This window comes from Haemaphysalis longicornis, unplaced genomic scaffold (genome assembly GCF_048455015.1).
Source record: "Haemaphysalis longicornis isolate Haplotype H1 unplaced genomic scaffold, Haemaphysalis longicornis Haplotype H1 scaffold_2, whole genome shotgun sequence".
NCBI classification, from domain to species: domain Eukaryota; kingdom Metazoa; phylum Arthropoda; class Arachnida; order Ixodida; family Ixodidae; genus Haemaphysalis; species Haemaphysalis longicornis.
This window is the reverse complement of record NW_027526295.1, coordinates 147,274,337-147,299,166: the sequence shown is the minus strand read 5'-3', so window position 1 is coordinate 147,299,166 and position 24,830 is coordinate 147,274,337. Positions and strand designations below refer to the sequence as shown.

Genomic DNA, 24,830 nt, shown 5'->3' with positions numbered 1-24,830 from the left:
GTGCTTGGCGAGCGACGTCCTGCTGGCGTCTCGCTTCGGCAAAGGTGCGAACACTTCGGTCCTGCTGTGTGGCGTGTACGGCAGACGCCTGCATTGCAACGAGCTCAGCTTGTGGAACGCGGCGGCGGCGTTCCACAAGCTGAGCGGCGTCCCACATAGGCGGCGGACGGGTAAACACAGCAGCTTCCGCTGCTATAAGGTGCCCTATCGAGGCGCCAACTATCGGTGCTCATTAGCGTCATGACCGCAGTACTTCGCTTCACCTCTCCTAGACGGCAGCACCATCTGAATGGAGAAATTAGAGGGAAGGACATAAGGCGAGTTCGTACAGCCATCCGGGCATGACTTCATGGCTCAGTTGGCAGAGCGTTTCACACCTCCCGTCCGGCCAGACTGATCGTGGGCTCGAACCCTAGAGCAGCCGCGCCAATGAAACTGTTTCTGGTGATGTCATTTCCGTGACGGATATGACGTCGGTGAGGTTTGTGTACCCCGGCATAAACACTTTCGTGTAAAAAATTATGGCAATTCACGATTTCTAGGGAGAAGTGTGTCGATGGTATGAAATGCCAAAACAAAATGCCCAACTCAGGGCTACCAGTTCCACTTTGTGTAAGAGGAGAGAGAGAGAGAGAGAGAGAGAGAGAGAGAGAGAGAGAGAGAGAGAGAGAGAGAGAGAGAGAGAGAATAATGATTTATTGGAGAGACTAGCTCTAACCTAAAGAAAAGCTGGGTACTTCAAACTTGGGAGTAATTAAAAGGTACAATGGCTGTCTTAATGAAGCCACGAGGTTAGAAGAATAACATTAGAAAAAACAACGGCTGAAAGGTCACTTGCGCGCTCAGTAAACTACTTTCATACAGCAGTAATACGCCAATAGCATCTATGCACATATTTACAGCATGCATGTGTGTGTGTGTGTGTGTGTGTGTGTGTGTGTGTGTGTGTGTGTGTGTGTGTGTGTGTGTGTGTGTGTGTGTGTGTGTGTGTGTGTGTGTGTGTGTGTGTGTGTGTGTGTGTGTGTGTGTGCGTGCGTGCGTGCGTGCGTGCGTGCGTGCGTGCGTGTGTGTGTGTGTGTGTGTGTGTGTGTGCGTGCGTGCGTGTGTGTGTGTTTCCGTACAACACCGGAACAGAATAACAATACAAAATCGCCACGATGCAACGCAGTTACTGGCACATATATACCGCACAACTCATAACACCAATGTGTCTGCTCACATTCATCCAGAGGAACGTGCACGCATTTAGTAGTGTTCGCACATCTTTAATTGTTGCTTGAAAGAACTCCCTCAGGGCAAGGAAGTTTTTGTTCTGGGTACGTAGATAGTCACATGGACCCAACAGTTTCTGCAAACATAGGGGTGTCCGAGGTAGCAGAACAAGCTTGTCAGTCAATTCTTTTCCGCTCGGTAGCAGTCAAGCAGGACATGACGCACGTATTCAGTTTGGTGTCCACAAGTGCAGCATGTGTCATGACTCATCAGCAAAGCGAATATACTGGGCTTCTTTTTCGACCGAGTCGCCTGTGGATTTTTTCAGCCGCTTGTTGCACTTGGGGGCTTTATTCGGGAAATTAAGGTTAATTCCCTATCTGCCTCTCCTCAAATTATTAAAGGGATTGTTCGACAATCAGTGCAGACTACTTCACCTTCTTCCCTTGAAAAACGCCAACAACGAAGACTGCATTTTATTGCGGGGAGCGGTGTCACATTTCGCGGATGCAAGCGATGAAAGCTGTTTCAAGTGCAGTAAAACCTCGACGATTCGGCCCCCATTAATTAAAAAACTCGGATAATGCGGCATTCCTGCTCCCTCTGTTCGAGAACGTACACTGCCCTATGACCACGAACCTCCGTGATTTCGGCGCAAATTTACGCGCGCACCGCTTAATTCGGACTAATGCCTTCTCGCAACGGTAGCCGCAAAGCGCCGTCCTTCGTTCACTTGCTCTCTCCCCATAACTGTGGCGAGGGTGAGAGCGTACACCGCGGCCAGTACACAGTCGGAGGTACTGGCTATTCATTGGCTAGAAGCTGCGGATGCTCTCGCCGTTCTGAAAAACATCTGTTGTGATGCTCCATGCGGAACTCTTCGCACGTCCGAAAACTTTTTCTTTCCGCCCAGCTATCCGCCGAAAGACAAACTAGCATCACCGAGTCCTTAGCAAAGTAAAGGTATAACGCAATTGAGAATTTGGAGGGCTGGTGATGCATCATGGAAAGAAGCGCGAAGAAAACGACTTACGTTCTGTGTGTCTCTCTCTGAATAGTAGTTCTTTTAATTTTATTTTTTCGCGCTTCTTCTCATGAAGTAACGGTACGCACAGAAAATGCAAATGCTAAGTTTGTAAATTGTAAATGTGTTGTTTGTAAATAGTAAATGTGCTGTTTTCGCGGTTCATTCGATAATTCGACATTCGGATAAATCGTATAGGTCCGAATTAACGAGCTTTCACTGTAATATAGCTGTGTCGTTGTGGGCCATGGGCATTATCCACGCGGAAGTCGCGCGCGTGTTCTCGCAGATGAACGCCGTGAAGTATATTGCTATCAAAACAGAACGAAGAATCCATGCTGCACGGCATCCTACGCGTACCTTAGGGTCTTAAGTATTTGAGGTGTCTGAACCACGGACTTTCGATCGATCGGAGACTGTGCCAAAAAGACTGTGGTTGATGCCTCAGTCATACGAATCAGTAAAACACGAAAGTGAAATGTGCAGCGAAATTTGCAGCTGAGCATGATTTGCGGGTTGGCGGCTGTCTTGTGGGTGTGCTTGGCGAGCGGCGCGCTGGTGGCGGGCCGCTTCTGCGAAAGTGTACTGGCATCACTTCCGTGACGGATATGACGTCAGTGAAATCTTGGGGTATCGCGGCATAAAACACTTTCGTGTTAAAATATAAATCTCGAAAATGAACCTTAAGTATAACGTACTCTTTAGTACTAAAGGTTGCTTCCCCGCAAGAAACCCTGTGTGTAGGGGTGCACCCTTTACAGGCCGCTTACTTGGTTGTACAGGCGTCACTTCCGTGACGGATACGACGTCAGTGAAATCTTGGGGTATCGCGGCATAAAATACTTTCGCGTTAAAATATAAATCCCGAAAACGAACAATCTTAAGTATAACGTACTCTTTAGTACTAAAGGTTGCTTCCCCGCAAGAAGACCCTGTGTACAGGGGTGCACCCTTTACAGGCCGCTTGCTTGGTTGTACAGGCGTCATTTCCGTGACGGATATGACGACAGTGATATCTTGGGGTATCGCGGCATAAAACACTTTCGCGTTAAAATATAAATCCCGAAAAAGAACAACCTTAAGTATAACGTACTCTTTAGTACTAAAGGTTGCTTCTCCGCAAGAAGACCCTGTGTGTAGGGGTGCACCCTTTACAGGCCGCTTGCTTGGTTGTACAGGCGTCACTTCCGTGACAATATGACGTCAGCGAAATCTTCGTGCATCCGGGAATAAAACACTTTCTTGTTAAAATTCGAAATTGCTTATGTTCATAATCGGGATATTTTCGAAACACAAAATATTTTATGACCCTTGTTCGCTTCCCCATCGTATTTGAGTGAGTTTTTTGTCCCATTATAATTAACAAATTTACGTTTTTCAAGAGCGTAAGCGTTTGTGTAACTCCCGCTTTGTTTTGGGCTCCTTCACAAAACTCGCGCCGCGCTTCTTTTGGAACGATTATTTGCTTGTTTGCTCTGCCGCGTTTTGCTTGTTTGCTGTGGCCTAACTTAAAGTAAGCACGCATAAAAGCCGGCGCGCCTAGCATGATGCTTGGAGACTTCGTTACTTCTAAGCAAAATCCAACCCGTGAGTACACTTTGTCGGCCGTAGACTGTGTAGACACACAAAGTGTCTTCTATACGCCTGCTCCAAGCCGCTCTGAGCAGCTACGAAGCAGCTCTCAGGCAGGACGTGAGGTTGTGGGTCACGTGAGAAAGGAACTCCAAGCTTCTCGAGCTTCCCGAGATCCGGCGCGGCAGCCAAACTGAGGAGCAGACGATTTGTCGTCTGCTCGTGTCGGCGCCGCGCGTATGCGCGCAACATGAAGCTAGAACTCTGGTATATTGTTATTTGTTACGAATAACCTTTTTAGAAGTCTGTCAAAGTAATTACAAAATTTCTCGGTTGCATCGAGAGCCGATGTCGACGCAAGCAAACGCGCCCTTTAGGCGTGTTTCAAGGCGGCCGTTATACACGCAGACGGGAAGCTGTTTTCGTACATATCCTCAACAAGTTCTGTGAGGTGCGCACTGGTCGATTGAAATAAACTGTCTACCTCGCATAGCCTGGACCCTCCCTCTAATTTTGGATGTACAGTAGCACCTCGTCAACTCGAAGTCATAAAAACCGCTAAAAATGCCAAGATAAGCGCAGTTTCGAGTTAAGCGAAATGCCGGAAATTTGCTGCCAGGCCACTGAAATTAGAGAAAGTGGCTGACAATAAAACCTTCACTGCACGGGGGAGCTTTCGGAATAAAGGCAAAATGAATCGCAGGAAAGAAGAATTTTTATTATTGCGGAAGAGAGAAATCCGTGGTGCTCGCCTGTTTCGCGTTCGCATTTGGTCCCTAAAAAGCGTTCTCGAGCAGCCCAGTGTATCGAATTAACCTTTAAAACGCAGTATGGTTCTTGTTTCTGCCGTTGTAGGCACTTCTCGAGGCTCCTCGTCGTCCGCATGATCAGCTGCGTCGTCCACAGCCATCTCAACGATGTCAGCGCCAGTCGGCATTCCGGTAACCGGGACGTCGGTCTCGTACAGCGCGTACACCTCAAAGGTGATTTTCATTCCTTTCATGACCGCGTGCGGCGCGTAGTTGGAGCAAAGTGTTCGCGCGGAGACCTTATCAGTTGCTTGCAGCGGGCTTTGCCTTGCGTCTTCTCTGTCAACATTTCGAGGTACACGTGGTTCCCCGAAAAAAAAAAAAAAAACGTTTCGAGATAAAAGGGGGCAACTACACAACCCCTATCGGAGGTAAATGAACGGCGAAAAAAAATTTCGACTTAACCGATATTTTGAGGTATACGCGAGTTTACTCTACGAAGCTTTGCTGTACTCGACTCCGACGGAATTCACACGATACGATGCAAGCCGTATCCACGCGTACTTTGAAAGCGTTGTTCAAACGTACCGCGATAACGACTTCAAACGCACTTCACCGAGATGGCTGCCCCCCCCCCCCCCCCCCCCCCCCGCGCCAGCAGATACCAGAGGATAAAACCGTCGCCATTGCACTTGCACATTGCACAATCAAGTATGTACACCATCTACTAGAAAAAGAGCCAATCGCATTTGCTTCAGCGAGCGGTCATACAAACATTCCATGAGTGCGTCCAAACGCCGCCATTTGCATATGCGTACCGTCAGACTCGAAAACCTGGTGCCCTTCGTGAAACACCGCGGTTCCCCGTATTTGTCGAAGACCAGACACGCCGGCGTCTGAACGTCGTTTACAATAGCGAACTGCGAACGAAAAGAAGACGAGCCCGCCATTCTCGCACTGAGCAGACGATCAACTGACGCGAGAGCCAGCGAGAACGCAAACGAGACCCCGAGTCTCCGTTTGCAAGTGTCGTCGGTTCGCGCGTCATCTGCTCGCCTTTCTGTCGTCTGCTAGTTGCTTCCGTTGTTTCGTACTAACATATACTAGAGGTAAATCTGGTGTTGCAGTCGCGGGCCGTCGAGGGTGCCGCCACTGCAGCTAGCGACGTTCCTCGCCTACTTGGCTTGGTTAGCCACATAGCCACAATCTTGACTTATTTTTCATCTTAAAGCCAAAATCAACAAAAAGGGTAACATCTTTTTGTTGTTGTTGTTCTTCGTCTTGCATGAAGCTTCTGAATAATCCCTGACAAATAAATCTTTTATAGCTCTAATTTTATACTAACAAAGCAAATTTGAATAATCTTCTACGAATATGGGATTAACGCGACCCTCTTTATTCGATTCGAAGCGTGTTAGAACAGAGGATCCTGTGGCGACAGCACGCACGCGCATGCACCGGGCATCAGTACGGTATGTTGAAGTATCGGGTCCAGAAGAATTCCGAAACTAAACAAAGCTCTTTATCTTTAGAGCAAACGTGGTAGCGTGTGTGGCTTTTGTGATAACGCCGGTAACGCGCATAAATGCTACTAGAAGTGAAATAGTTCCGCAAACAACAAACATTTTACTCGACGTATAAACGTGATGGCTCTTAATGTGGCACCGCACCATAAATTCAGGAGCACAAAAAGAAACGTAGTATCCCTACTCCGGATGTGCCAGTTGGCTTCAGGATTCACTCTTACAAGCAGCCAAGCTGAACCCCACTGCAGCACAGCTATTGCCATAGTAAGATGTCACCATACTTTGTAGAGACATTCGCAGAATTCAACCGAAGACCACATTAGGATACACACACGGACAACACGTACGCAATGCAAGATCTCCGTTCCCCCAAGCCAGCACGTCTATTCCAAGCACCATCCACCACAGCACAGTGCAGCGTCTGATCTATCTCTAGGGCGTCTCCATCTTCATAGAATGGACCTCTGGACACAAAAACAACCCAGGGAACGAGGCCGCTCATGACATCGAATACGCAGCCAGCCACTCCTTCCAGAGCAACCCGTTCCCTACTTTAGATGACAAAGAGGACGCTATATTAAAAATAAAATGCGCCGCAAAAGAAGGCAATGAACTCCTGACCAAAAAAAAAGCACCCCACGACCCGATCATCCCATCCCTTCATACATCCCGCGGTGGCTACTATTCCTACAATGCAAGGCACAGACTGGCCACGCCATCACGCCAGACATAAGAGATACGTGGGAATGGCTCAGAGGATTTTGTAAAAAAAGAAAGATCGGACGGCACACTATGTTCGCAAATACGAAGATCGGATGGAACCACAACGAAACCAAAAGGAAACGTACGTGTCCCTCTTTTTTTTTTTTTTTTTTCAGATCATCTAACAAACTTTCGCATCGATGCGAACCTTCCATAGATTATCTGAAGTTGTCCGTGTACCAGTCTTCAAAAATTACTTTTCCCTTAAAGAGGTCATGCAGACAAAGCGCAAGTTAGGGTCATTCGAAAGATTGCGTCGTTAGAATATTCTAACACTGACAACAATTTCAGCGCGAACTTCACTAGAACAAGCTGCACGAAGAGGAAAATAGGGAACAGGCAACACCCCAGCTACTTTCCCGCAATGTACTCGTAACGCATAATGGCCAGCTGGTTGCAATTGGCTGAGGCCGGCAAAATGCTACAACGCAATTATAAGCTTGCAGAACGAGCTATCCGCGTTTAAATGTAGTGCACGTTCTTTTTGTAGCAGTAAGAATAGTGTGGTAAACAAGGAACTTTGCCAACACGTAAACGTAAATCAACCGGTGCGCACAGTGCGCACATGCCGTCCGAAGCTGCACAGGCGTCGGGTGCGTTGGGCTATAGTTGGGCTTGTCTGACACGACACTAGCCAACTGGCATAAGCGAAATCGCCACTTACGCGACTCTCTTTGTACAACACACCCAGTTTTTCCCGAATGATTGCTATCAGCCGTAACAAAAGTAATCCAGGTACAGGAACGGTCAGAAACAGAGCAAGTGCGAACAGCGTTCAATGAGGTATACGGCCCTTACACTGAGGGGTATCGTCCCGTTATCTATGAAGGCAGACAGTAAATGAGGCGACAATTAAGACGTTTCTCCGAACGCAGCATGCATAGTCAACACGTTTGTTTCAGGCATAGAGTTTCCTACAATATACACTACAGAGGAATCTGGCGCTAGTGTCTATGCGGCTCACATCAAGGCCGTATGTGTCATGTGCCGCCATTACATCATGCGCTCGCCTTAGTTTCATCATTGGCTTGGACTGAAACATTCTAGTGGCCGCAAACTTAAAGTGCAACAAAAAGGCGAAGAATAGTGTGCAATTATGTCAGTCGAAAATAAAACAGGCTATTTTAAAACTAAGGAAAAAGGAAGTAAAGCGTATTTTTGCCGGGATGGTTGTGCCTACTATTCTGCAGACCAAGCTGGCAGTTAACAATGTTAATATTTCGTGGGAAACTTATTAGAGACTCTTATTTTATTAATTTTACCACAATTTCAAATAACAAGTTGTTTGAAGAGCTTGGAAATGTTTTTGGGCATGCCTGATAAACCGTCGCCTTCGTGGCGAACCGGTGCACCGATTATCAGCTACAGTTTAACAAAACTTGCTGCGGATCGAGTTGGCGGAGTTGGTTCACGCTTGAAGAAAAAAAGCAAACGTGGCTTTAAGCAGTCGAGGGAGAATACAAGATATGGACGGCCGCAGGCGCCCGTGTCTGTCGTATCTCGTCTTCGTCGAAGTACTCTTTGTTTCTTTTTTTTCGTCAGCTACAAATTCCGCGGCGGCATATTACCTGCTCAGTCATACGTCCTTCGACTGCGGCATGACCAACCTCAGGTACAATCACGCACTGCCTGCTGTTTCACCGAACACGGCTACCACAGAACAGGGAGGATTTCAGCTTCCTCGTAGCTCGTAGACGTGTTAATGCATAGTGAAGAAAGCAAATCCCAAAAACTGTTTAAGAATCCAATTGTCATGCCATGCCCAAGTCAAAAGCGGGGGTGTTCCCATAACCCCCCACGGCGACATGGATTCCCAGGCGCAGTTTCCTCTTTAGAGTTTCCTCCTAAGAAACTCTATGGTTTCAGGCCCACCCCCAGAATACGTCATCGCTGACGCCACGAAACACACGATTTAGGGGGAAAATTAAAATTTTGTCTTAGATTGTTTAATTTCTCCGTGAATGAAGCATTGTTTGCTGCCAGACAAGTGTGGAAGGCACTATCAACCAAACTCATAATTTGCCTTCATTACCACTTTAAATGACCGGAATTAGGTGATCCGTACTGCGGGCGGACGTGGGAAATCCTCCAACCCCACAGGCAACCGTTTTAGTCTTTCCGTCTTCTTGCCCCGTATGAGGCTTCCGACTTGTCCCGCCTACATGAATACATCTGTTCCCTCAATGATTATTGCGTGCGCGTATTTTTTATTTTTTTCTGTCACGTCAATCTCACTTTGCGTAGCTACACTCTCGCGCCCGCTTCTATTACCCGCGGCGAGTTCTCAGAGCCTCCAGAATACCGCGACCTCGCGTGCAGAACGCGATCGTTGTCACGGCGACGTGAAGCGGACAAAGAGCTGCTGTGCGGCTGCTGTTTCGACGCACTTGTCTCGGCGGCGGACCTGCTCGCGTATGCAAAGGGAGGCGACGGAGGCAACAAGCAAAGACGCCACGAAGAGAGCCCGAGGGTGCAAACAGATGCAATGAAAAGCGCTTACAAAGGGCCGCTGAAAGAAGGAACCTGCTCCTGAGAAAACATTGCGACAGAATGGCGCCTCCGCCAACGAGCTGAAGAGCGTTTATTTTTTCCCTGCTCGTCTATTGTGGTTTCTGCTCGTTCAGGGTTGTCAGTTTAGCGTTCGGGCTCCCCGCGGGTTTATCTTTATTTTCCTTCCTCATCGCCCACGCAGTGTTTTCCTCTATTATTTTGTATTTCTGTTTCTTCAATTTCGGCAGCCGTCAATACAAGGGCACATTGTTTTCACGAGCGTCTCCGGACGGGCGTGAGCGCGGCGAGCAGCGTACTCGCTGGCGGGCGTGGCGGAGGCAAGAATCGTGCACCGTTATGCCGCAGGGCAAACTTTCGAATATAAAAAAAAAAAAAAAAATGACGGTTCTCTAAATGATTTTCGACTGTCAACATAGGCTCGAAAGAATGCGCGACGAAACACCTTGCGGAGTCGCAGCGGTCTCCAAAACGACTCCCGACGTTAGATGGGACAATAAAAACGCAAGGGCTCGATGCCTTCATGCGATGGCAAACGCAATATACCACCATCGTGTTAAACGCAATATACAAGGCAACGCGTTCACGCCATAGCATAGAGAAGGTTCGGATAGGTTGTCAAGACTGGCGAGGCTGCTGTTGCCGGGCTTGCATTACATTCCGTTGCCGTAATTTCTGCGGTGCTTTTTAGTTTTGCAAAGAAGGGGTGAGTGGTGGGGGAGATAAGCCCTCGGAGATACTGTCCACCCGTCTTTCCGGCCGCTGAAGTCGTAAGGTAGTTCCCACAAACGTTTACCAGCCTTGGTAAATGCTCTTCGCTGTCGTGGCGCCTGTGAAACGCTACGATGTGCGAATTCTTCGGAGTCATGTTGACGTGACTTCAGTGCACTTGAAATGGCCTTTGATAGCCTAAATTAAACCTCGAGCTGAATATGCCGATCCTTCGCAACCGATTGATTTTACGCACCCCGTCTGGCTGTGGGAGGTGATATCGTCGAGGTAATACATGAAAATGTAAATGTCGATATTTGTTAGGAAGACGATCAACGTACGCAATCAACTACAGTTCTGGTGGAATTCCGTTATCGCGTGGCAACCAGCGAGTGCGCGAGCTGTGACATACCTGATTGCGCCGTAATCTCTTTATTCCACATACAAAAATTCTCGGTGCCTGATCTTCAGTCACGTTCTTAGTGATTTCTTCGTTCAAATTTTAATCTGGGTAATCCGCCACAAACAATGTGATCGTCGTTAGAGAAAGACAAAATTTGTCGGTGCGGTAAAATTGCGTACTTTGATTTTGAACGGATGATTTTCCCTTTACAGGTATCGCCAAGGACGAGGCATAGCCCTTTGTTGCTGTTGTTGTTGCGTTTGTTTGTTTTTGGCTAACGCATTTCGCAGTTCGGTTTCCTAATCCGCAATGTGCAACTTTAAGAGCTGTTTCGGTTACGAGGAATGTAAACACCCACAAAATACGAAGGCCTAATAATTGCCTTATCTTAAGCGTATATGCACAACCATCGTCAAAATTTGCAACTCTGAACACCTAGATGAAAGGAGTTGCCTTTTCCAAGTAGTTCCGTTTGTTGTTGTTGTTGTTTGTTTCCTGCCGCAGCTCACAGCAGCACCAATGTTGTGTTGCATCCACGAACAAATCAGCAAGCGCCAATCAGAGGGGTGAGGAGGTTGTTTTCGACTAAACGCAGTGTACCCAATTCCTGCGGTAAATCTCGGGAGTGTTGCGGCCTCGTTAACGGGACTCTGCAACACTACCGAAAAACTCTTTCACTTTTTCTTTCGCGTCTAGAAGCATTGTGAAAGCTATAGTTATCGCCAGCACGGAGCGGCACTGAATGATTTGCTCGTCGCAGCAGATGCGCCTTCCGTTTCCGATTCGCTTTTGTGGCTTTTTTAAAGACGATAGTCTTTCTTGGGCTCCTTAAACCCAGAAATTTTGGTCTGTCTGTATGTCTGTCTTTCTGTCTGTCCGTCTGTCTGTCTGTCTGTGACTCGATTCAGCCACCCGGCCAAAGTAAAACAATGCCTGCGCAATAGTCTTATATAGTCACAGCTAAATCTACCCGTCTAAGTCCGGCGTAATGTTCATACTTGTCAACATTGTTGAAGAAGAACAAGACACTACGCGAATATAAGACAACAAACTAGTACAGAAGTGATATGTGCAGTGTTCCTTTATAAAAAATCATACATGAAATACTTCATCAACTGCAGAAAAAAATTCATCCCGCCGTCGCCTGCTGTCGCCCGCGCCACTATAGCTTCTGGCGCCATTTTAAGAAATCAACCGGCAACAGTTACGAAAGGTTCCACTAGATAGGTTCCACGTTTTGCTTGCAACGCACGTGGAGTAGGGAAACGCGGTTCTATAAACGTTGAAGTAGGGCGCCTCTATTCACACGCGTCTTCGCCGTGCGGCAGCGTTGGCATCGAGACACCCGGTTTGGAGCAGTGGAACGCGGGAAATTTAAAATGATTTAAGCAAACCTTTGGCGTCTTTACCTTGGGAGGAGCGCGACGCACCAGGAACATCATGAGAGGTGAGCGGCAAAGCGAAGGGAGGCATTTACTTGGCAAAATTCGATAAAGACTATCGTCTATTGACGACATTTGCAACGAAAGGAGCAGATACGCGGCCAATTTTTTAAGTGGCTATCGAATGCGTTTATTGTTGCGACTGAAAGAAAGCCCGCCAATAATCGCTGCACTACTGTAATGACGTGATTTGAGCGCTCGAAGAACGCGAAGTACTTGAAAGAAGGTACTAACTTATCTGATGGGCATAGAACCGCAATTTTTGGCTGAGGTACTTTGTGGCCTCCTATTCTAAGTACTGGATGTGTTTGTTGACTACGTTCTGAAAGCATTTAGGATTTTAAAAAAAAATAGAAGTGTTGCAGGGTCCCTTTAACACCACGTTGGTAACAGTGAACAGTTGATACCAAAGTGATGTTCGTGGCGGATTATGTTCAATCAGAGTGCACAACTAGGCGACAGGCCATGTTCGCCAATGTGCCCGTGTTGCTCTCGCTTAGTGTTGCGCCGCCATCTCGGATGCCATATAAAAACAAACGCCCGGGGTGCATCGACCTGTGAGCCTCCTCCCGAGACAACGTGTTCTGGAAGACAAGAGCAACGACGACAACGCTTCGTCCGCGCTAAACAGGAGCACCTGGTTATCTTCACGCGGTTTTACCATGCGTGGTGCTTGGCGGAAGATGGGTGGACGCAGTTCATCCAAGCGCACGCGCACATATGTCCCAGCATTTCGTACCGCAGCGGGCTCCGCCTGCGCTCTTGCCATAACCTGGGTCCGTTAATAAAAAAAATCCCGGGCCATCTCCGCTAACGTGAAACCTGGTAAGGGCGAAGCATGAGTGTATAAGCGTGTTCTTGGCGCCTTTGCGGTTTTGCCCAAGGAGATGAAGCCGTTGGGGGTAGAGGTACACAGCTTTGCTTTGACAGTCTCTTGCTTGCCTTTGAAGCGCGAAGCTCTCTAGAGCGAGGCGTAAACGACTGGCCCAGTGTTTTTTTTTTTTTTAGTACGCGTTACGAAGCGCTCCAGCGCGAGGCGTAAACGACTGGCCCAGTGTTTTTTTTTTTAGTACGCGTTACGTTCTAGCACGAGGCGTACGCGAGTTTCCCGGTGTTTTAGTACCGTGACTACATGAGACGAACGACGATGACGACAGGAGACGCCAACAGCCCTGGTCCCTACAACAGGCCGCGCGCGACTATCGCTGAGCTGTTCCATACAGCCTTAATAGACCACGACGAAGTAAGAGAATGAATGAATGAACGACTTTATTTAGAAATAGGCCTGAGGCCCTGGGGGGACCTGAGGCCCTGGGGGCTCCTGAGGCCCTGGGGGGAAAGTAAGAGCAAAAATCCGCCGTGCGGTACGGTAGCTGGCGTGAGTGCAGTTGGGCGCCAAAAATTGCTAGGATTGTTTGGAGCGGGAGGGAAGGAGATTTCTGTCAGAAACACAACTAGCGAATGTACTGGGAACAGCGTTATTCTTCTTCCGCCAAGTTCTTCGATAAGCCAAACCTCAAAATATTTCGCTATACCGTGAAATAAAGGATAGCACGAGCAGAATTACGAGCAGATAGCACGAGCAAATATGACCCCTGACCAGACGAAGTTTCGTCGAACACTCGACTAGAATTACAAAATGCAGCTTAAACATGGTTAGTTATCAATGCCTAATTAATGCAAGATAGAGATGAATAAAAACATCATCAAAACCGCAGAGTTGGTCTTGCAGTACAGCAGCTCATGACTAGTATCTTGCGGCAACGGCACTTGGTCAGCAACAGTAGGAGCTTGGGGCGAAGCCACGTGTTTACTCATCCCAGGTAGTGCATAACGGATGGAGCCCCGTGACGCCAGGGGGTCACGTGCGGCTAGCGGCCGAGCTAGCCGCCCGCTGGCCACGAGCTTCCTGGCTGCCCAGAAGAAGGTAAGAGAGGGTGAAAAGGGCGCTCTTCGTTGGCCGCTGTCGTGTCCAGCGTGCCACCACCGCTTAGCTGGCCGCAGTTGCGCTTTTGGCTTAGTGCTGCCAACGCGGCATCTGGGCGCTTTTCCCCGGCGTGTTGCCGCCGTAAGCGAGGTCGGCACGGGGAAGAAAAAACGCTACGTGCGCGCGTATGGCCTCGTCGAGGCCCCTTTCGTGTTGCGTTCGTACATACATACATGCTCGCGTGTGCTCGCCGCTTCCTCTTCTCCCGTTGTGCCCCCTTCCCATTCCCCGCGGGTCATCAGGTCGGTGCGCGTGTGCCGCCGATCCATCTCGGGGGATTTGGCGGCCCCACCGCGTTGGCGGCCCCACCCCGGCGATGTGTTTATCATCCTTTCCTGCTCCCAGGCCGCCATTCTCGGGCGCCGCACCTTTCCGGTGGTACGCGTGTACACGCACGTGTGAGATCAAGCGCGTTTCCCCCGGCGGTACTTCAAGGGGGATTAGACAAAGAGCGCTCTCTGCTAACTGGTGCCGTTTGCTGAGATGAACATAGGCCTCGAACTGCGCGTAGAAGACCGGGCGCGCGGGTAACCCAAGATGCTTCCATCAAGTGGCTGTCCAGGCGCAGCTGTCGTGCAGTTTTAGGGGCGAGGCCCCTTAGGGGCTGGGGCTGTTGGCGTCTCCTGTCGTCGTCGTCGTAATCGTCGTTCGTCTCATGTAGTCACGATACTAAGACACCGGTAAACTTGCGTATACGCCTCGCGCTAGACAGCTTCGTACTTCGAAGACAAGAGACTTTTACAGCAAAGCTGCATACCTGTACCCCCGCCCCCCCCCCAGTGGTTTCGTCTCCGTTGGCAAAAACGCCAAGGCCCCAAGAATACACTTATACACTTAAACAATGCTTGTTTCGCCCCTCACCAGGTTTCACGTTAGCGGAGATGGCCCGGGATTTTTCCATCTACGTAATATTGTTCGGCTCACACCCTCGCGAAGCCAGGCGGGAATACAAATGCGGATATATCCGGCCACACGGGAGCACACACGAACACACAACCGCGCAAAGACACTATTGGCAATGAACGTCGCGGCCCCAGCAGTTACTTTAGCACGTATTAAGCTGATCGTTTTGCTTTATTTTCTTTGAGGAAGAAGTGAAGCGTCATAGGGGTCACAAGCATAACGCGCCTGATCTTGGTTTTTTCTTTTATTATTATTATTATTATTATTATTATTATTATTATTATTATTATTATTATTATTTTTTTTTTTTTGCTCGCTCACTGTTCTTTTGCCAGCTGTTGATGCATTTCATTGCTGTCTTATACCTTTTCTGTGCGCCAGCATGACTTGATTGTGTAAAGTCGGTTGGATTGCACTATTTTATTACTAATCTTCTTTGCCGTTTTTTGTAAGTCTTTCTGTCTTTTTTTCTCATTTTTTTGTTTGCTCACTGAGTGTGTATTAGCAAATTGTTGATGTACTACAGTGCTGCATTTTCCCCTCTGAGTGCTCCAGCACGAAGGCCTCCGCTGTTCCTGGGCACTATAATAAACATTGATTGATTGATTATTATTATTATTATTATTATTATTATTATTATTATTATTATTATTATTATTAATCTCCTCAACCCTCCATTGCAGAGGGAGCTCCTCTGCAAATGGTTGAGAAGATTAGGGACCTCGGGGTTCTTTTCGACAGTAGCCTCTCTTTTTCTCCTCATATTAGGCTCATCACCAGACGAGCGCTCCGAAGTCTTGGAAATGTGTGCCGGATTACAAAGAAATTCTCTTATCCAGATCCATTTCTAATGCTATACAATGCAATATGTATCCCTCAGAATATGCTTCTGTTGCCTGGAACGGCATCTCCAAATCTAGTAGTGAATTAATAGAATCGTGTGCAGAAGAAGTTTTTATCCATATTTAAGCACCGTCATTACAATCGCAGTTTTCATTCTGATTCTGACTTGCCCATAGTTCCTTCCATCCCTTTCTTGAACTGCAGACGTATGCGTGCAGATCTTACATTTCTTCACAAAATTGTTCAAGGTGACCTTTCTTGCGCAGACCTGCTTAACTGTTTAAAGTTTAGTGTTCCACAACGGCCCACCAGGTCGCATTGCCCGTTCTTGACCGCTGCGCGCGAAAGGTTTACGTGCGTGAATATGCATTTACCCCCCCCCCTACTGTAATGCCCTTTAGGCGAAATTTAGGTATGTTAATCAATCAATCAATCAATCAAAATAAAAGCAAGCTGACCCCTGCTCACTCCACACATCAAGTCAGTGAATCGGGCGTGAACTGCACCCCAGGAGCCATTAAGTATTACTTCAACTTTTGATAGGCAGTATATGCGGGTTGCGAAGGGTTTTTTTTTTTGTTGTTGTTGTTCTTGTTGTTGTTGTTCTTGGCGGGAAGCATGGGTCGCAAAAGATACTGGCGAAAGTGACACTAACCGCTTCGGTGCGAACCCGCTTGTTCCCCAGAAATGCGTCAGTTCCTGTCACTCTTCTCTTTAAAGGAAACAATGCAACCGCTATAGCTCGTAGGGTATAGCGGTTAGAATATCACGTTAAAGAATATCACGTCTGAAGAATATCACGTCTGAATGCAACGCAGACGACGGGGCCTTCCCGTACATATGTAACTAAACTATTTCAATAAATGCGGCACACTTCCCTGCCACACACGACATAGAACCACCAGCGCAGACAAAACGCCCATACCGCGCTCGAGAGATGTGCATCGTATCACGACCGCAATGAACGCAGTCTTCCATTTCTCTTTTTCAGCCGTGCGTATTACATGCTGCTCACTAAGCAGCAAGGGAACTGCTCTTTCGCATATTCGAAAACCCACGCACGTGCTGTCGGCGTGCATTTTCCAAAGTGCCAGTTGGGAACGGATGGCTGCGCACCGAGTAACGGTGGAAGTGTGTACCCGACGTTGGCATTCACCACCGTCCAGTTCCCTCCGCAAGAAAGCGGCGTCCTGTCCGCACGTACGGCTTCCAGCCCTCGCCTCGGCGCCTTCTTCTTTGCTTGCTCCTTCCGAGACAGAGAGCAGCCCGGGTGCACTGCGCGAACCCGCGCGCGTACCGGGCGCCTCTCGATCTCCGTTCCAACGTCACGTCCCGGGCTCCGTTCCAAATGTTTCACACGCATGCCCGACGAGTCGCGCTACGTTGCAGCTCCCTCGTCTCCCGCTCCCCACCGAGCACGTGCCAGCGGGGCTTGAGAGACGCCTTTCTCGCGCTTGGCGGGGTCACGGGCCGGCCGCCAGACTGCACTATTCACGACGACAGCGTTTCTCTTGCTCCACACTGCGTCACCTTTCACTATCACCGCTATGACTATTAAGGCGCAACCACATGCGACGTTTTGGTCGCGTTTGGAGACCGTCCGCGGCGACGCGCGTTCAGCGCGCGCCACCAAATACACAGGAGCGCGCTCGGAGCGCCGGTGTCTGCGCATCCCAGATTTTCGGTCCGTTTTCGGCGTCTGCGCCGGATGTTGCTGTCCTCAATTTCCGGTCCCCCTCCGCACGCAACATGGCGGCTCTTTATTTGGCGGCTCTTTAGCCCTTTATTTAATAGAACATCAATTTAACGTGTTTTGTTTGTTGAAGTTTTGATTATTCTTCAGTTTATTAAGAATGACTTAAACAGAACGATGCTGCCTTTACCAAAGTAAGTCTGGCAACTTGGATCGGAGAAGCGCTCTTCGCGCGTCTCATGTGGTTGCTCGCCCTCTCCAACGCCCGTTCCGCGTCGGCGCCAGGCGCAGCAGACGGTTGCAAGACGCGGGCAAAACGTTGCATGTGGTTGCGCCTTTACTACTATTACATCCTCGCCTTCGCCGCTATTTCTGGCGCACACCGCTTTCATTCACTGCCTCGTCGTCAACAGTGCGCTTTCTCGGCCGCTCCCGTCATTTCTTTCGCCTTGACGTGTGTTTATAGCGCCGAAGGGCGCCCCTCTTGAAGGACAAGTGTGGTTCGTACACCGGCTTCCCCTCACAGCTCCACTCCAGCGTTCTTCCTGTCTTTCGGGAATCACTGCGAGCCGACACCTACGATGCAAAGCCGGTGCGCAGCGCTGCAGAAGCAAACACGGGCTCTGGACCAGCGTACTCGAGCCCGGAAGCTGGAATCCCTTAAGGGGGGACTCACCTGTTAACATTCTTATGGAACTTTTTACTTTATGACCCACGCACTTAAAAACCATCGTGCACCAATACGAACAGCTTTACAAATGCATACAAATTTGCACAACGGCCCAGTTTGCTTAGTTTAGAAATAAGTCACGTCTGTACTGAAATAAAAAATAAATATCTCGCATTGTAGACCGCTAGCGCCACCTGATGAAAACTAATAAACTAAAATGCATTTCTTTATTTTTCATTTTAGTAAGAACGTGATCTATTCCTTAAAAGAAGCAAACTAAGCCGTTAGCAGCAGTTCTGTGAATTGGCAAAACCTTTCACATCGGCACACGATGTTATTTGGGCCCTTGGGTCATGATTTAGCAAGTCCTATAGGCATTTAAGCACCCGTCACAGCCAGCGCACGTGTAGCTATTGGCGCATGCACCGCTGCCTAAAACAGTAGCACTCACGCTTAGAAGTAATGTAGGCAGACAGACGGCAAGCTTAATTAAGACGGAATACTGAGTTCCGTGGATCGAGTTTTATTGACGATGATCGCCACGCTGAGCGACACCTTAGGCCAGGCAGGCGAAGTTCACGATTATAATATATTGAGTCATCTTAGTGGTCACTCGCCGTATAAAGCTGGTTGGGGAAGTTTCGATAGAACACCAGTTACAGCCGCTTTCTGCGACCATACTCCCTCCGTAAACGGCCATGCATTAACAGCAGACTGGAATTTTCCAGGGTTTACAACGTCACTGTGAACAAATTAATTACAAATAAATTAAACTAAAGGTACAGGCGTCTTGGCGGCCAATTTCAGTTTTTTTTTAAGATACCTATATTAAATTGAGAGCTACAAAGCATTCGCGAAAAACTGGAGACTAATGTTTTTTTTTTTTTTCGCGCCGACGCGACGGGTAGACGCAGGTAGACGGATGGTCGACGTCGGTGGTGGTATACAACTTCGCTGTAAAAATCATTCCAGCATCGCGGACAGCTTGGTTCAGTGTAAGGGAAGGCACGGAACCTTTTTCGTTTATTTTACATCTGCCCCTTTTTTTGTATGTGCTAATTTTTTGAGCAAGCGGCTTCCTCAATCTGAACTTCACCTTCACGGTTTATTATATTACAATAAAAAAACACACTGGCTCCTTTTTGCGTAATAATTCTGAACGCATACGACTGCCGTTTATCTCCCCCCCCCCCTTCCTTTTTTTCACGGCAACGAACCTCCTTTCTCCGACGCATCGTTGCAAATCCTTACTTCCTAATCTTTTATCCCAAAACGAACGCGTCAAGAACTACCCGCAGCGTCAATGCAGTAGCACCTCTTCAAGTTACGCGGACAAAGGCGACGCGTTACCTCTCTGCGCGCGCGCGCGCGGCAGTGAACGAGTCGCGGCAGCAGCCGTCGTACTCCGCTCCCTAATGACCGTCCCGACCCGCGTTCTTTTACTACTCCTCCAGGCACCCAGAGCAACCTGGAACCTTTCCAACACGGGTGTCGGCTATCTCATTAAGAGCGCTCAGCTTGAAGCTTAATGAATTTTCCCCTCAAGGCACAACGCTCACGGGTGATTCTCTTCAGGCCGCGCACGCCTACACCGCTCGACGGTTAAAGTGCGTTGCTTCCTCGCCTTTTTTTTCTTCCCATCCCCTTTCCGATCTCTCCTGCATCCGCCTGGCCAGCTCGCTATCATCCAATGGTCGCTCCGGCGCTGCCTCCGCGTCCATCGACGAGGGCCACAAGCGGGTGACAACGACGGCTTCGGGGTCATCATCATAATCATCATCTTCCCCTTTTCCGCAGTTACTACCACGTGCAGAGCATCGCCAAAGCAATAGCCGATCTGGCCGACGAACGACGAGAACGAATCGAACGCGGAGGACAAAAAAAATACAAAACGGAAAGCGCGCGGCGCGAAGAATAAGTGTCGGCTTATCGCGCCCAGGCAAACGAACGAGGCGTGCTGGTGGTGACATCTATTGACCCACCAAATCGACCACGCGATATCCCACCCGCGGGCTAACGCGGGGAATGCCCGGGGGGAGGCCGCAATAACGGCGGCGGCGGTCGGCGTGTGAGAAATCGAAGCGTTCTCCGCCGCGCGACCAAACCGGGCGGCACGAAAGGAGAGGGGGGAAGCCACTTTTCGTGTATGTGCGCGTATGGGAGGTGGAAGGGAGTGCCGTCTGTATCTGCGGGATGCGGGAAAAAAAAGTTTCGCAGCACAGTCCGAGCAGCGTCGGCGACGCAGCGGAAACAGCGCGGCCGTTCCCACGGGTGGCCAATACAGTTGGACTGACGGTGTACGTCTTGGAGGTGACCCGATGTGAGAAGGAACAGCACGCCACATTTCAAAGGAGACAGGAATTTAAAGGGACCCTGCAACGCTTCTTTTTCAATGTTTTTCTAAATCTTAAATGCTTGCAGATCGTAGCCACCCAACACACCCAGTACTTAGATTAGGGGGTCGCAAAGTATACCTCAGCCCAAAATTACTGCTCTATGTCCATCAGATAACTTGTAAATTCGCACAAAAGATTTTTCTCTCTTATTCCCTGTATTGACGTTCTTCGACGGTCCGAATTACGTCACTGAGGCCATGTAGCGGATGTTGGCCGGTTTTCCTTCAGTTGTAGCAATGAACGCTTTTCGATGGCAACTTTAAAAAAAATAGAGCCACCAAAACAAAGCAAAAACGGAAGGCGTATCTGCTGCGACGAGCAAATAACGCATGCAGTGCCGCTCCGTGGTGGCGATAACTGTTGGTTTCGCAGTGCTTCAAGACGCGAAGGAAAGAGTGAAAGCGTCTATCGAAAGTGCTGCAGGGTCCCTTTAATGTATGTGCGTGTGCGTGTGTGTAAACAGAGGCAGAGAGGGGAGAAAGGGGTCGCGAATTTGGTCGGTAAAACAATGCCGAAAGCTCCTCCGACCGAGCAAAAATGCGGTACAAAGTAGTGTGAAGGGATTCAACCACCAAAAAAGGCCAAGAAGACAAAAAACAACTTTGTTCAGTTTGAAATACCTAGCCTTTGGTAACTCACTAAACTCAATTCCAGCAGCGGAAAAAAAGACACTTTCCGCGAATAACAACTTTCTGTGAGGGCATAGAGAAACCGGAGCAATATTGCTAGAGACTGCTCCGTCTTCTTTCTTCAATATCTCGATTACTAGCTTGAAGTCTGCGATAAGGTTGGTACACAGTGTGATGGGGACAAAGAAGTATTCTAATGAAGCAAACTTGGGGGCCGTTAAAAACGCATACACCCTAAATCGACAGTACATTTAAACGATATCAGTGCTCGCCTATTCAGCTGTTATCGCGTTAGATTTCGTGGCTCCGTCCGTCAACATATCCATATCAGGTAAAATAAACAATTCACGAAAAAGGCTTTAACCTTAGAGAAGAAATCATTTCCGCGGAACGTTGTACGCGGCAAAGCAAACATAGCGGTGTGTGGACAGATCGGTCGAGCAGAGCGACGACTGGTTCTTCCGCCCCTGCAGCCTCAAGCGGCAGGGGGAGAAAGTTTATTGTGCGCGCCCAACTATACGAACACGCCGGCGAGGGAGGAATAATTTTTCGATTGATTCGGATTGACTGCAAAGGAGGACGCAGGTCGTATACCGTCAAGTAAATACTGCCCGGGCAAGAATTCAATTCAGCTCCCCACTATTGCCTCTCGTCTCGTGTTTTGAGTTCGTCAAAGTAGTCAAAAGATATTTCAGGTCGCGCGCAAACCCGTAGACGCCAGCGGCGCGCAAGCAATGTCGCGCTAACGCTCAAATGAGGTCTCCGCTGGCTTTGAAATGTTTGATACGCTCTGCTTCTACATAGGCAGATGTATAAATGTCTGGTGCAGCACAAGGGCGTCACGATTTCGAGGACGTTGACAACACCGCGCAAATAAGGTCACGTGCCCCATATGAACCTAGAGCCGCCCTTCTCAACAACAACAACAAAAAAGCTTACGTAGATGTACCCGACCGTTTTTTGCAGCACGGAACAAGAAATCATTGAATTATACGGTCGTTATACGGTCGATCAGGAATAAGGCCATCCCGTCCTAAACCGAACGTTGGGGTTGAGCCGAGAAGTAGAATTGCTTGCGCATAAATCCCCGCTGGCTGCAGATGTAATTGAACTTGATGTTCACAACGTTCTTCATGTTGAGGAGAAACACTAGCTCTCGAACGCACAACGCGTGACGTTGGCGCAATGTTGCAAGTCAGCCACTCTTCAATTCAATACAAGGGACGTACTCAATGGGAGAAAAAAAAAATGTGAAGTAAACTCACCGGACCCGTAACGACAGTCCCTCGCCCGTTTGAATAAATATTTATTCGATCAATCCCTCTGTCGACAGGACGCGGCCGACAATACAACCGACGAAATAATATGCCGGACCACCACTTCACTGCAGGACACCCGGCCAACGGGAAGGTTTTCTGTTCAGCGAAAAGCCCGCGACTAGCATGCCTGCCGCCTGCAGCTCTCTTTCCCCTATATTCGTTTTTCCATCACTCTTTTTCGAGCGCGTTTTAATCCGCCCGCGGGGCTCCATTAAATAAAACAAAAGCCCCGCAGGCAGCCTGAAGCGGCCGCTCAAGCTGCTCCGCTCTGTGTGCGGCGACCGGTACAGGGATGAAGAGGAGGAGGCCGTGACTGCTGATCCCTCACATCCTGCTGCGTACGGGCCGACGTGCTTTCAGCGAGGCCGCCCGTGTTTACCTTCTCCACAAGATCGGCTTTCCGCGAGAACAAGCGCTCGGAATTTACGAGCGAGCCGGCGTGCATTATTAAGCGGATAAGAGGGAGAGCACAGGACGAACAGAGGGGGGAACGAGCACGAAATTGACGGCGAACGAACGACGAGCGGCTCTTGCCGCCGTAGCGCATACATATCGCTCGCCCCCGCGCTGTGACAGCCCGTGTATGCGGGCAGGAAGGAGACGCCGCGTATTACTGAGCGCACGAAGCGGCGACATTTTTTTGCAAGGTATGGCTCGATCGGCGACCGGCGGCGGTCGCGTGGGCGGACGAAATGTCGCATTTGTCGTCGTCCGGGCGGTGGGAGGACAACCACGGCGGAGGTCCATTACGACACCCACGCCACGGGAGACCGACCCCGGCAAGGCTTAAGGAACACACGCTCCCACCTACCCACGCGGTACGGGACCCCCAGGCAGTGGATGAAACCCGGAAAAGGCTGCTTTTTGACCACCTTAGGGCTTGGTACTGTGTACGACAGTGCTCGGAGAGGAGGCACTGATCCTTCCCACGCCGATCAGCGACCCTACCCAAGGGCCATTTCTATCATTAATATATACGCCCCGCTTCAGGCAAGCAATTGCCTATGCGCACGTGTACGTCCCGGAGCAGCATCCTTACAATCAATCCCAACCATTAAGGTCACATCCCTCCTAGTGGAACGGGCAGAGCGGGACTGCAAACCCGAACCCGGCGAGTCACTGTGCACACAAGTGGCCCTCCTGAAACACCTCCCCTCGCAATGAATAGTGGCTACGCCCACTGTTGTGTGTTCTGACCAACTTCATCCTATGTCCTCGAAAGCTTCTGGTTTATCATTCGTTTACGCCACGCGGCTTGCTCTCTAACCAGGAGAAAAATAATAATGAAGGACCCACTGGTAGATCTTCAAAAATGCGTCAGCATATCTCATATCACTCTCTATCGCAGACAAAAGGCTCGATCCGATGCGAACATCTTGCCCCGGCTTTACAATTTCGCAGCACGACGCTTCTCGCACGCCCTTCGCACCCCGTGCCAGCCGCGCTTTGCGCTCTCGCCATCTCAATGGTCGTCACGTTCGCTCGCTTTATCCGCGACTGCCTGTCGCTCCATTTGTTGTTCGCCAGCATCGATAATGCGTCGCCGCCACTGACATTTCATCCTCTTCTGCCTCCTACTCGGTTCTGCACTCGATTCTGCACACTCCTTTTTACAACTAGTACTGGTGGTGACGGGACGCGTCGTGTGGAGAAGGAGACGAGGCCCGTTTCGACTTGAAGTTTCCATGTCACCAGCCAACGCCTGCCGCCGCTGGCACGGCTGACGTCACCGCTCGCCGCGCGCGGGAGGTAGTGCTGTGTTCTGTAGCTTTCTGTCCGCAGATCGACGGCAACCATTTTTGAAAAAAAATCCCCATATATTGCTTACGCAATAAAAAGAAGTTTGCACGCGTGTTATACAGTTCTCTGGTTTCAGCATACAACAGTCGGCGCAAGTATATCCCATTTCTATACCACTTAAACAGCGCGAGCATGCGAATCTTCGCGGATTCAACATAATACCCCGATAATTATATATTCTTACGGTTGCAACTGAGACTCATAAGCATACACAGGAAGCCGACGAGCTGTACTTTTACTACGACATTGCAGAGAAAAAGAAAACATACATATACACTGTGTACGCTAAGCCAGCATACACACTGTCTATGCTGAAGTGACAATAAAGGAAAGGGAAGCAGGGAATGGTGGTGCAAAGTCAAGGTAATTAAACGCACGGAGGACGGACCTCTACCATTTCATCCAGCGTTCGGCCTGAAGTGTTCCCGTTTTATTTAAAGCGCACTTCGTATATACTGAACTCTGTAAACTGCACACTTATTTTTTGGCAGGGCGTCAAAGCGAATAAGGCTTTCCCGAACATATACTTAAAACCTATAGTCTTCAACAGTTTAGTTTATACCAGGAAGACAAGAAACGGGGATAAAACTTTTATCCTGGACCCCATCGCAACGAGAGCCGTTACACAAACGGCTCGACAAGCCGCCGCACCGGATTAGCGTCGCGCCCCGAGGCTCTAAT

General features: G+C 49.2%; 1 protein-coding gene across 2 annotated transcripts in view; it reads right to left on the bottom strand.

The window, feature by feature from the left end:
* Nucleotides 1–24,830, bottom strand: part of LOC144169292 (disks large 1 tumor suppressor protein-like) — a 247,364-nt gene that overhangs the window by 119,376 nt on the left and 103,158 nt on the right. The window lies entirely within an intron of this gene.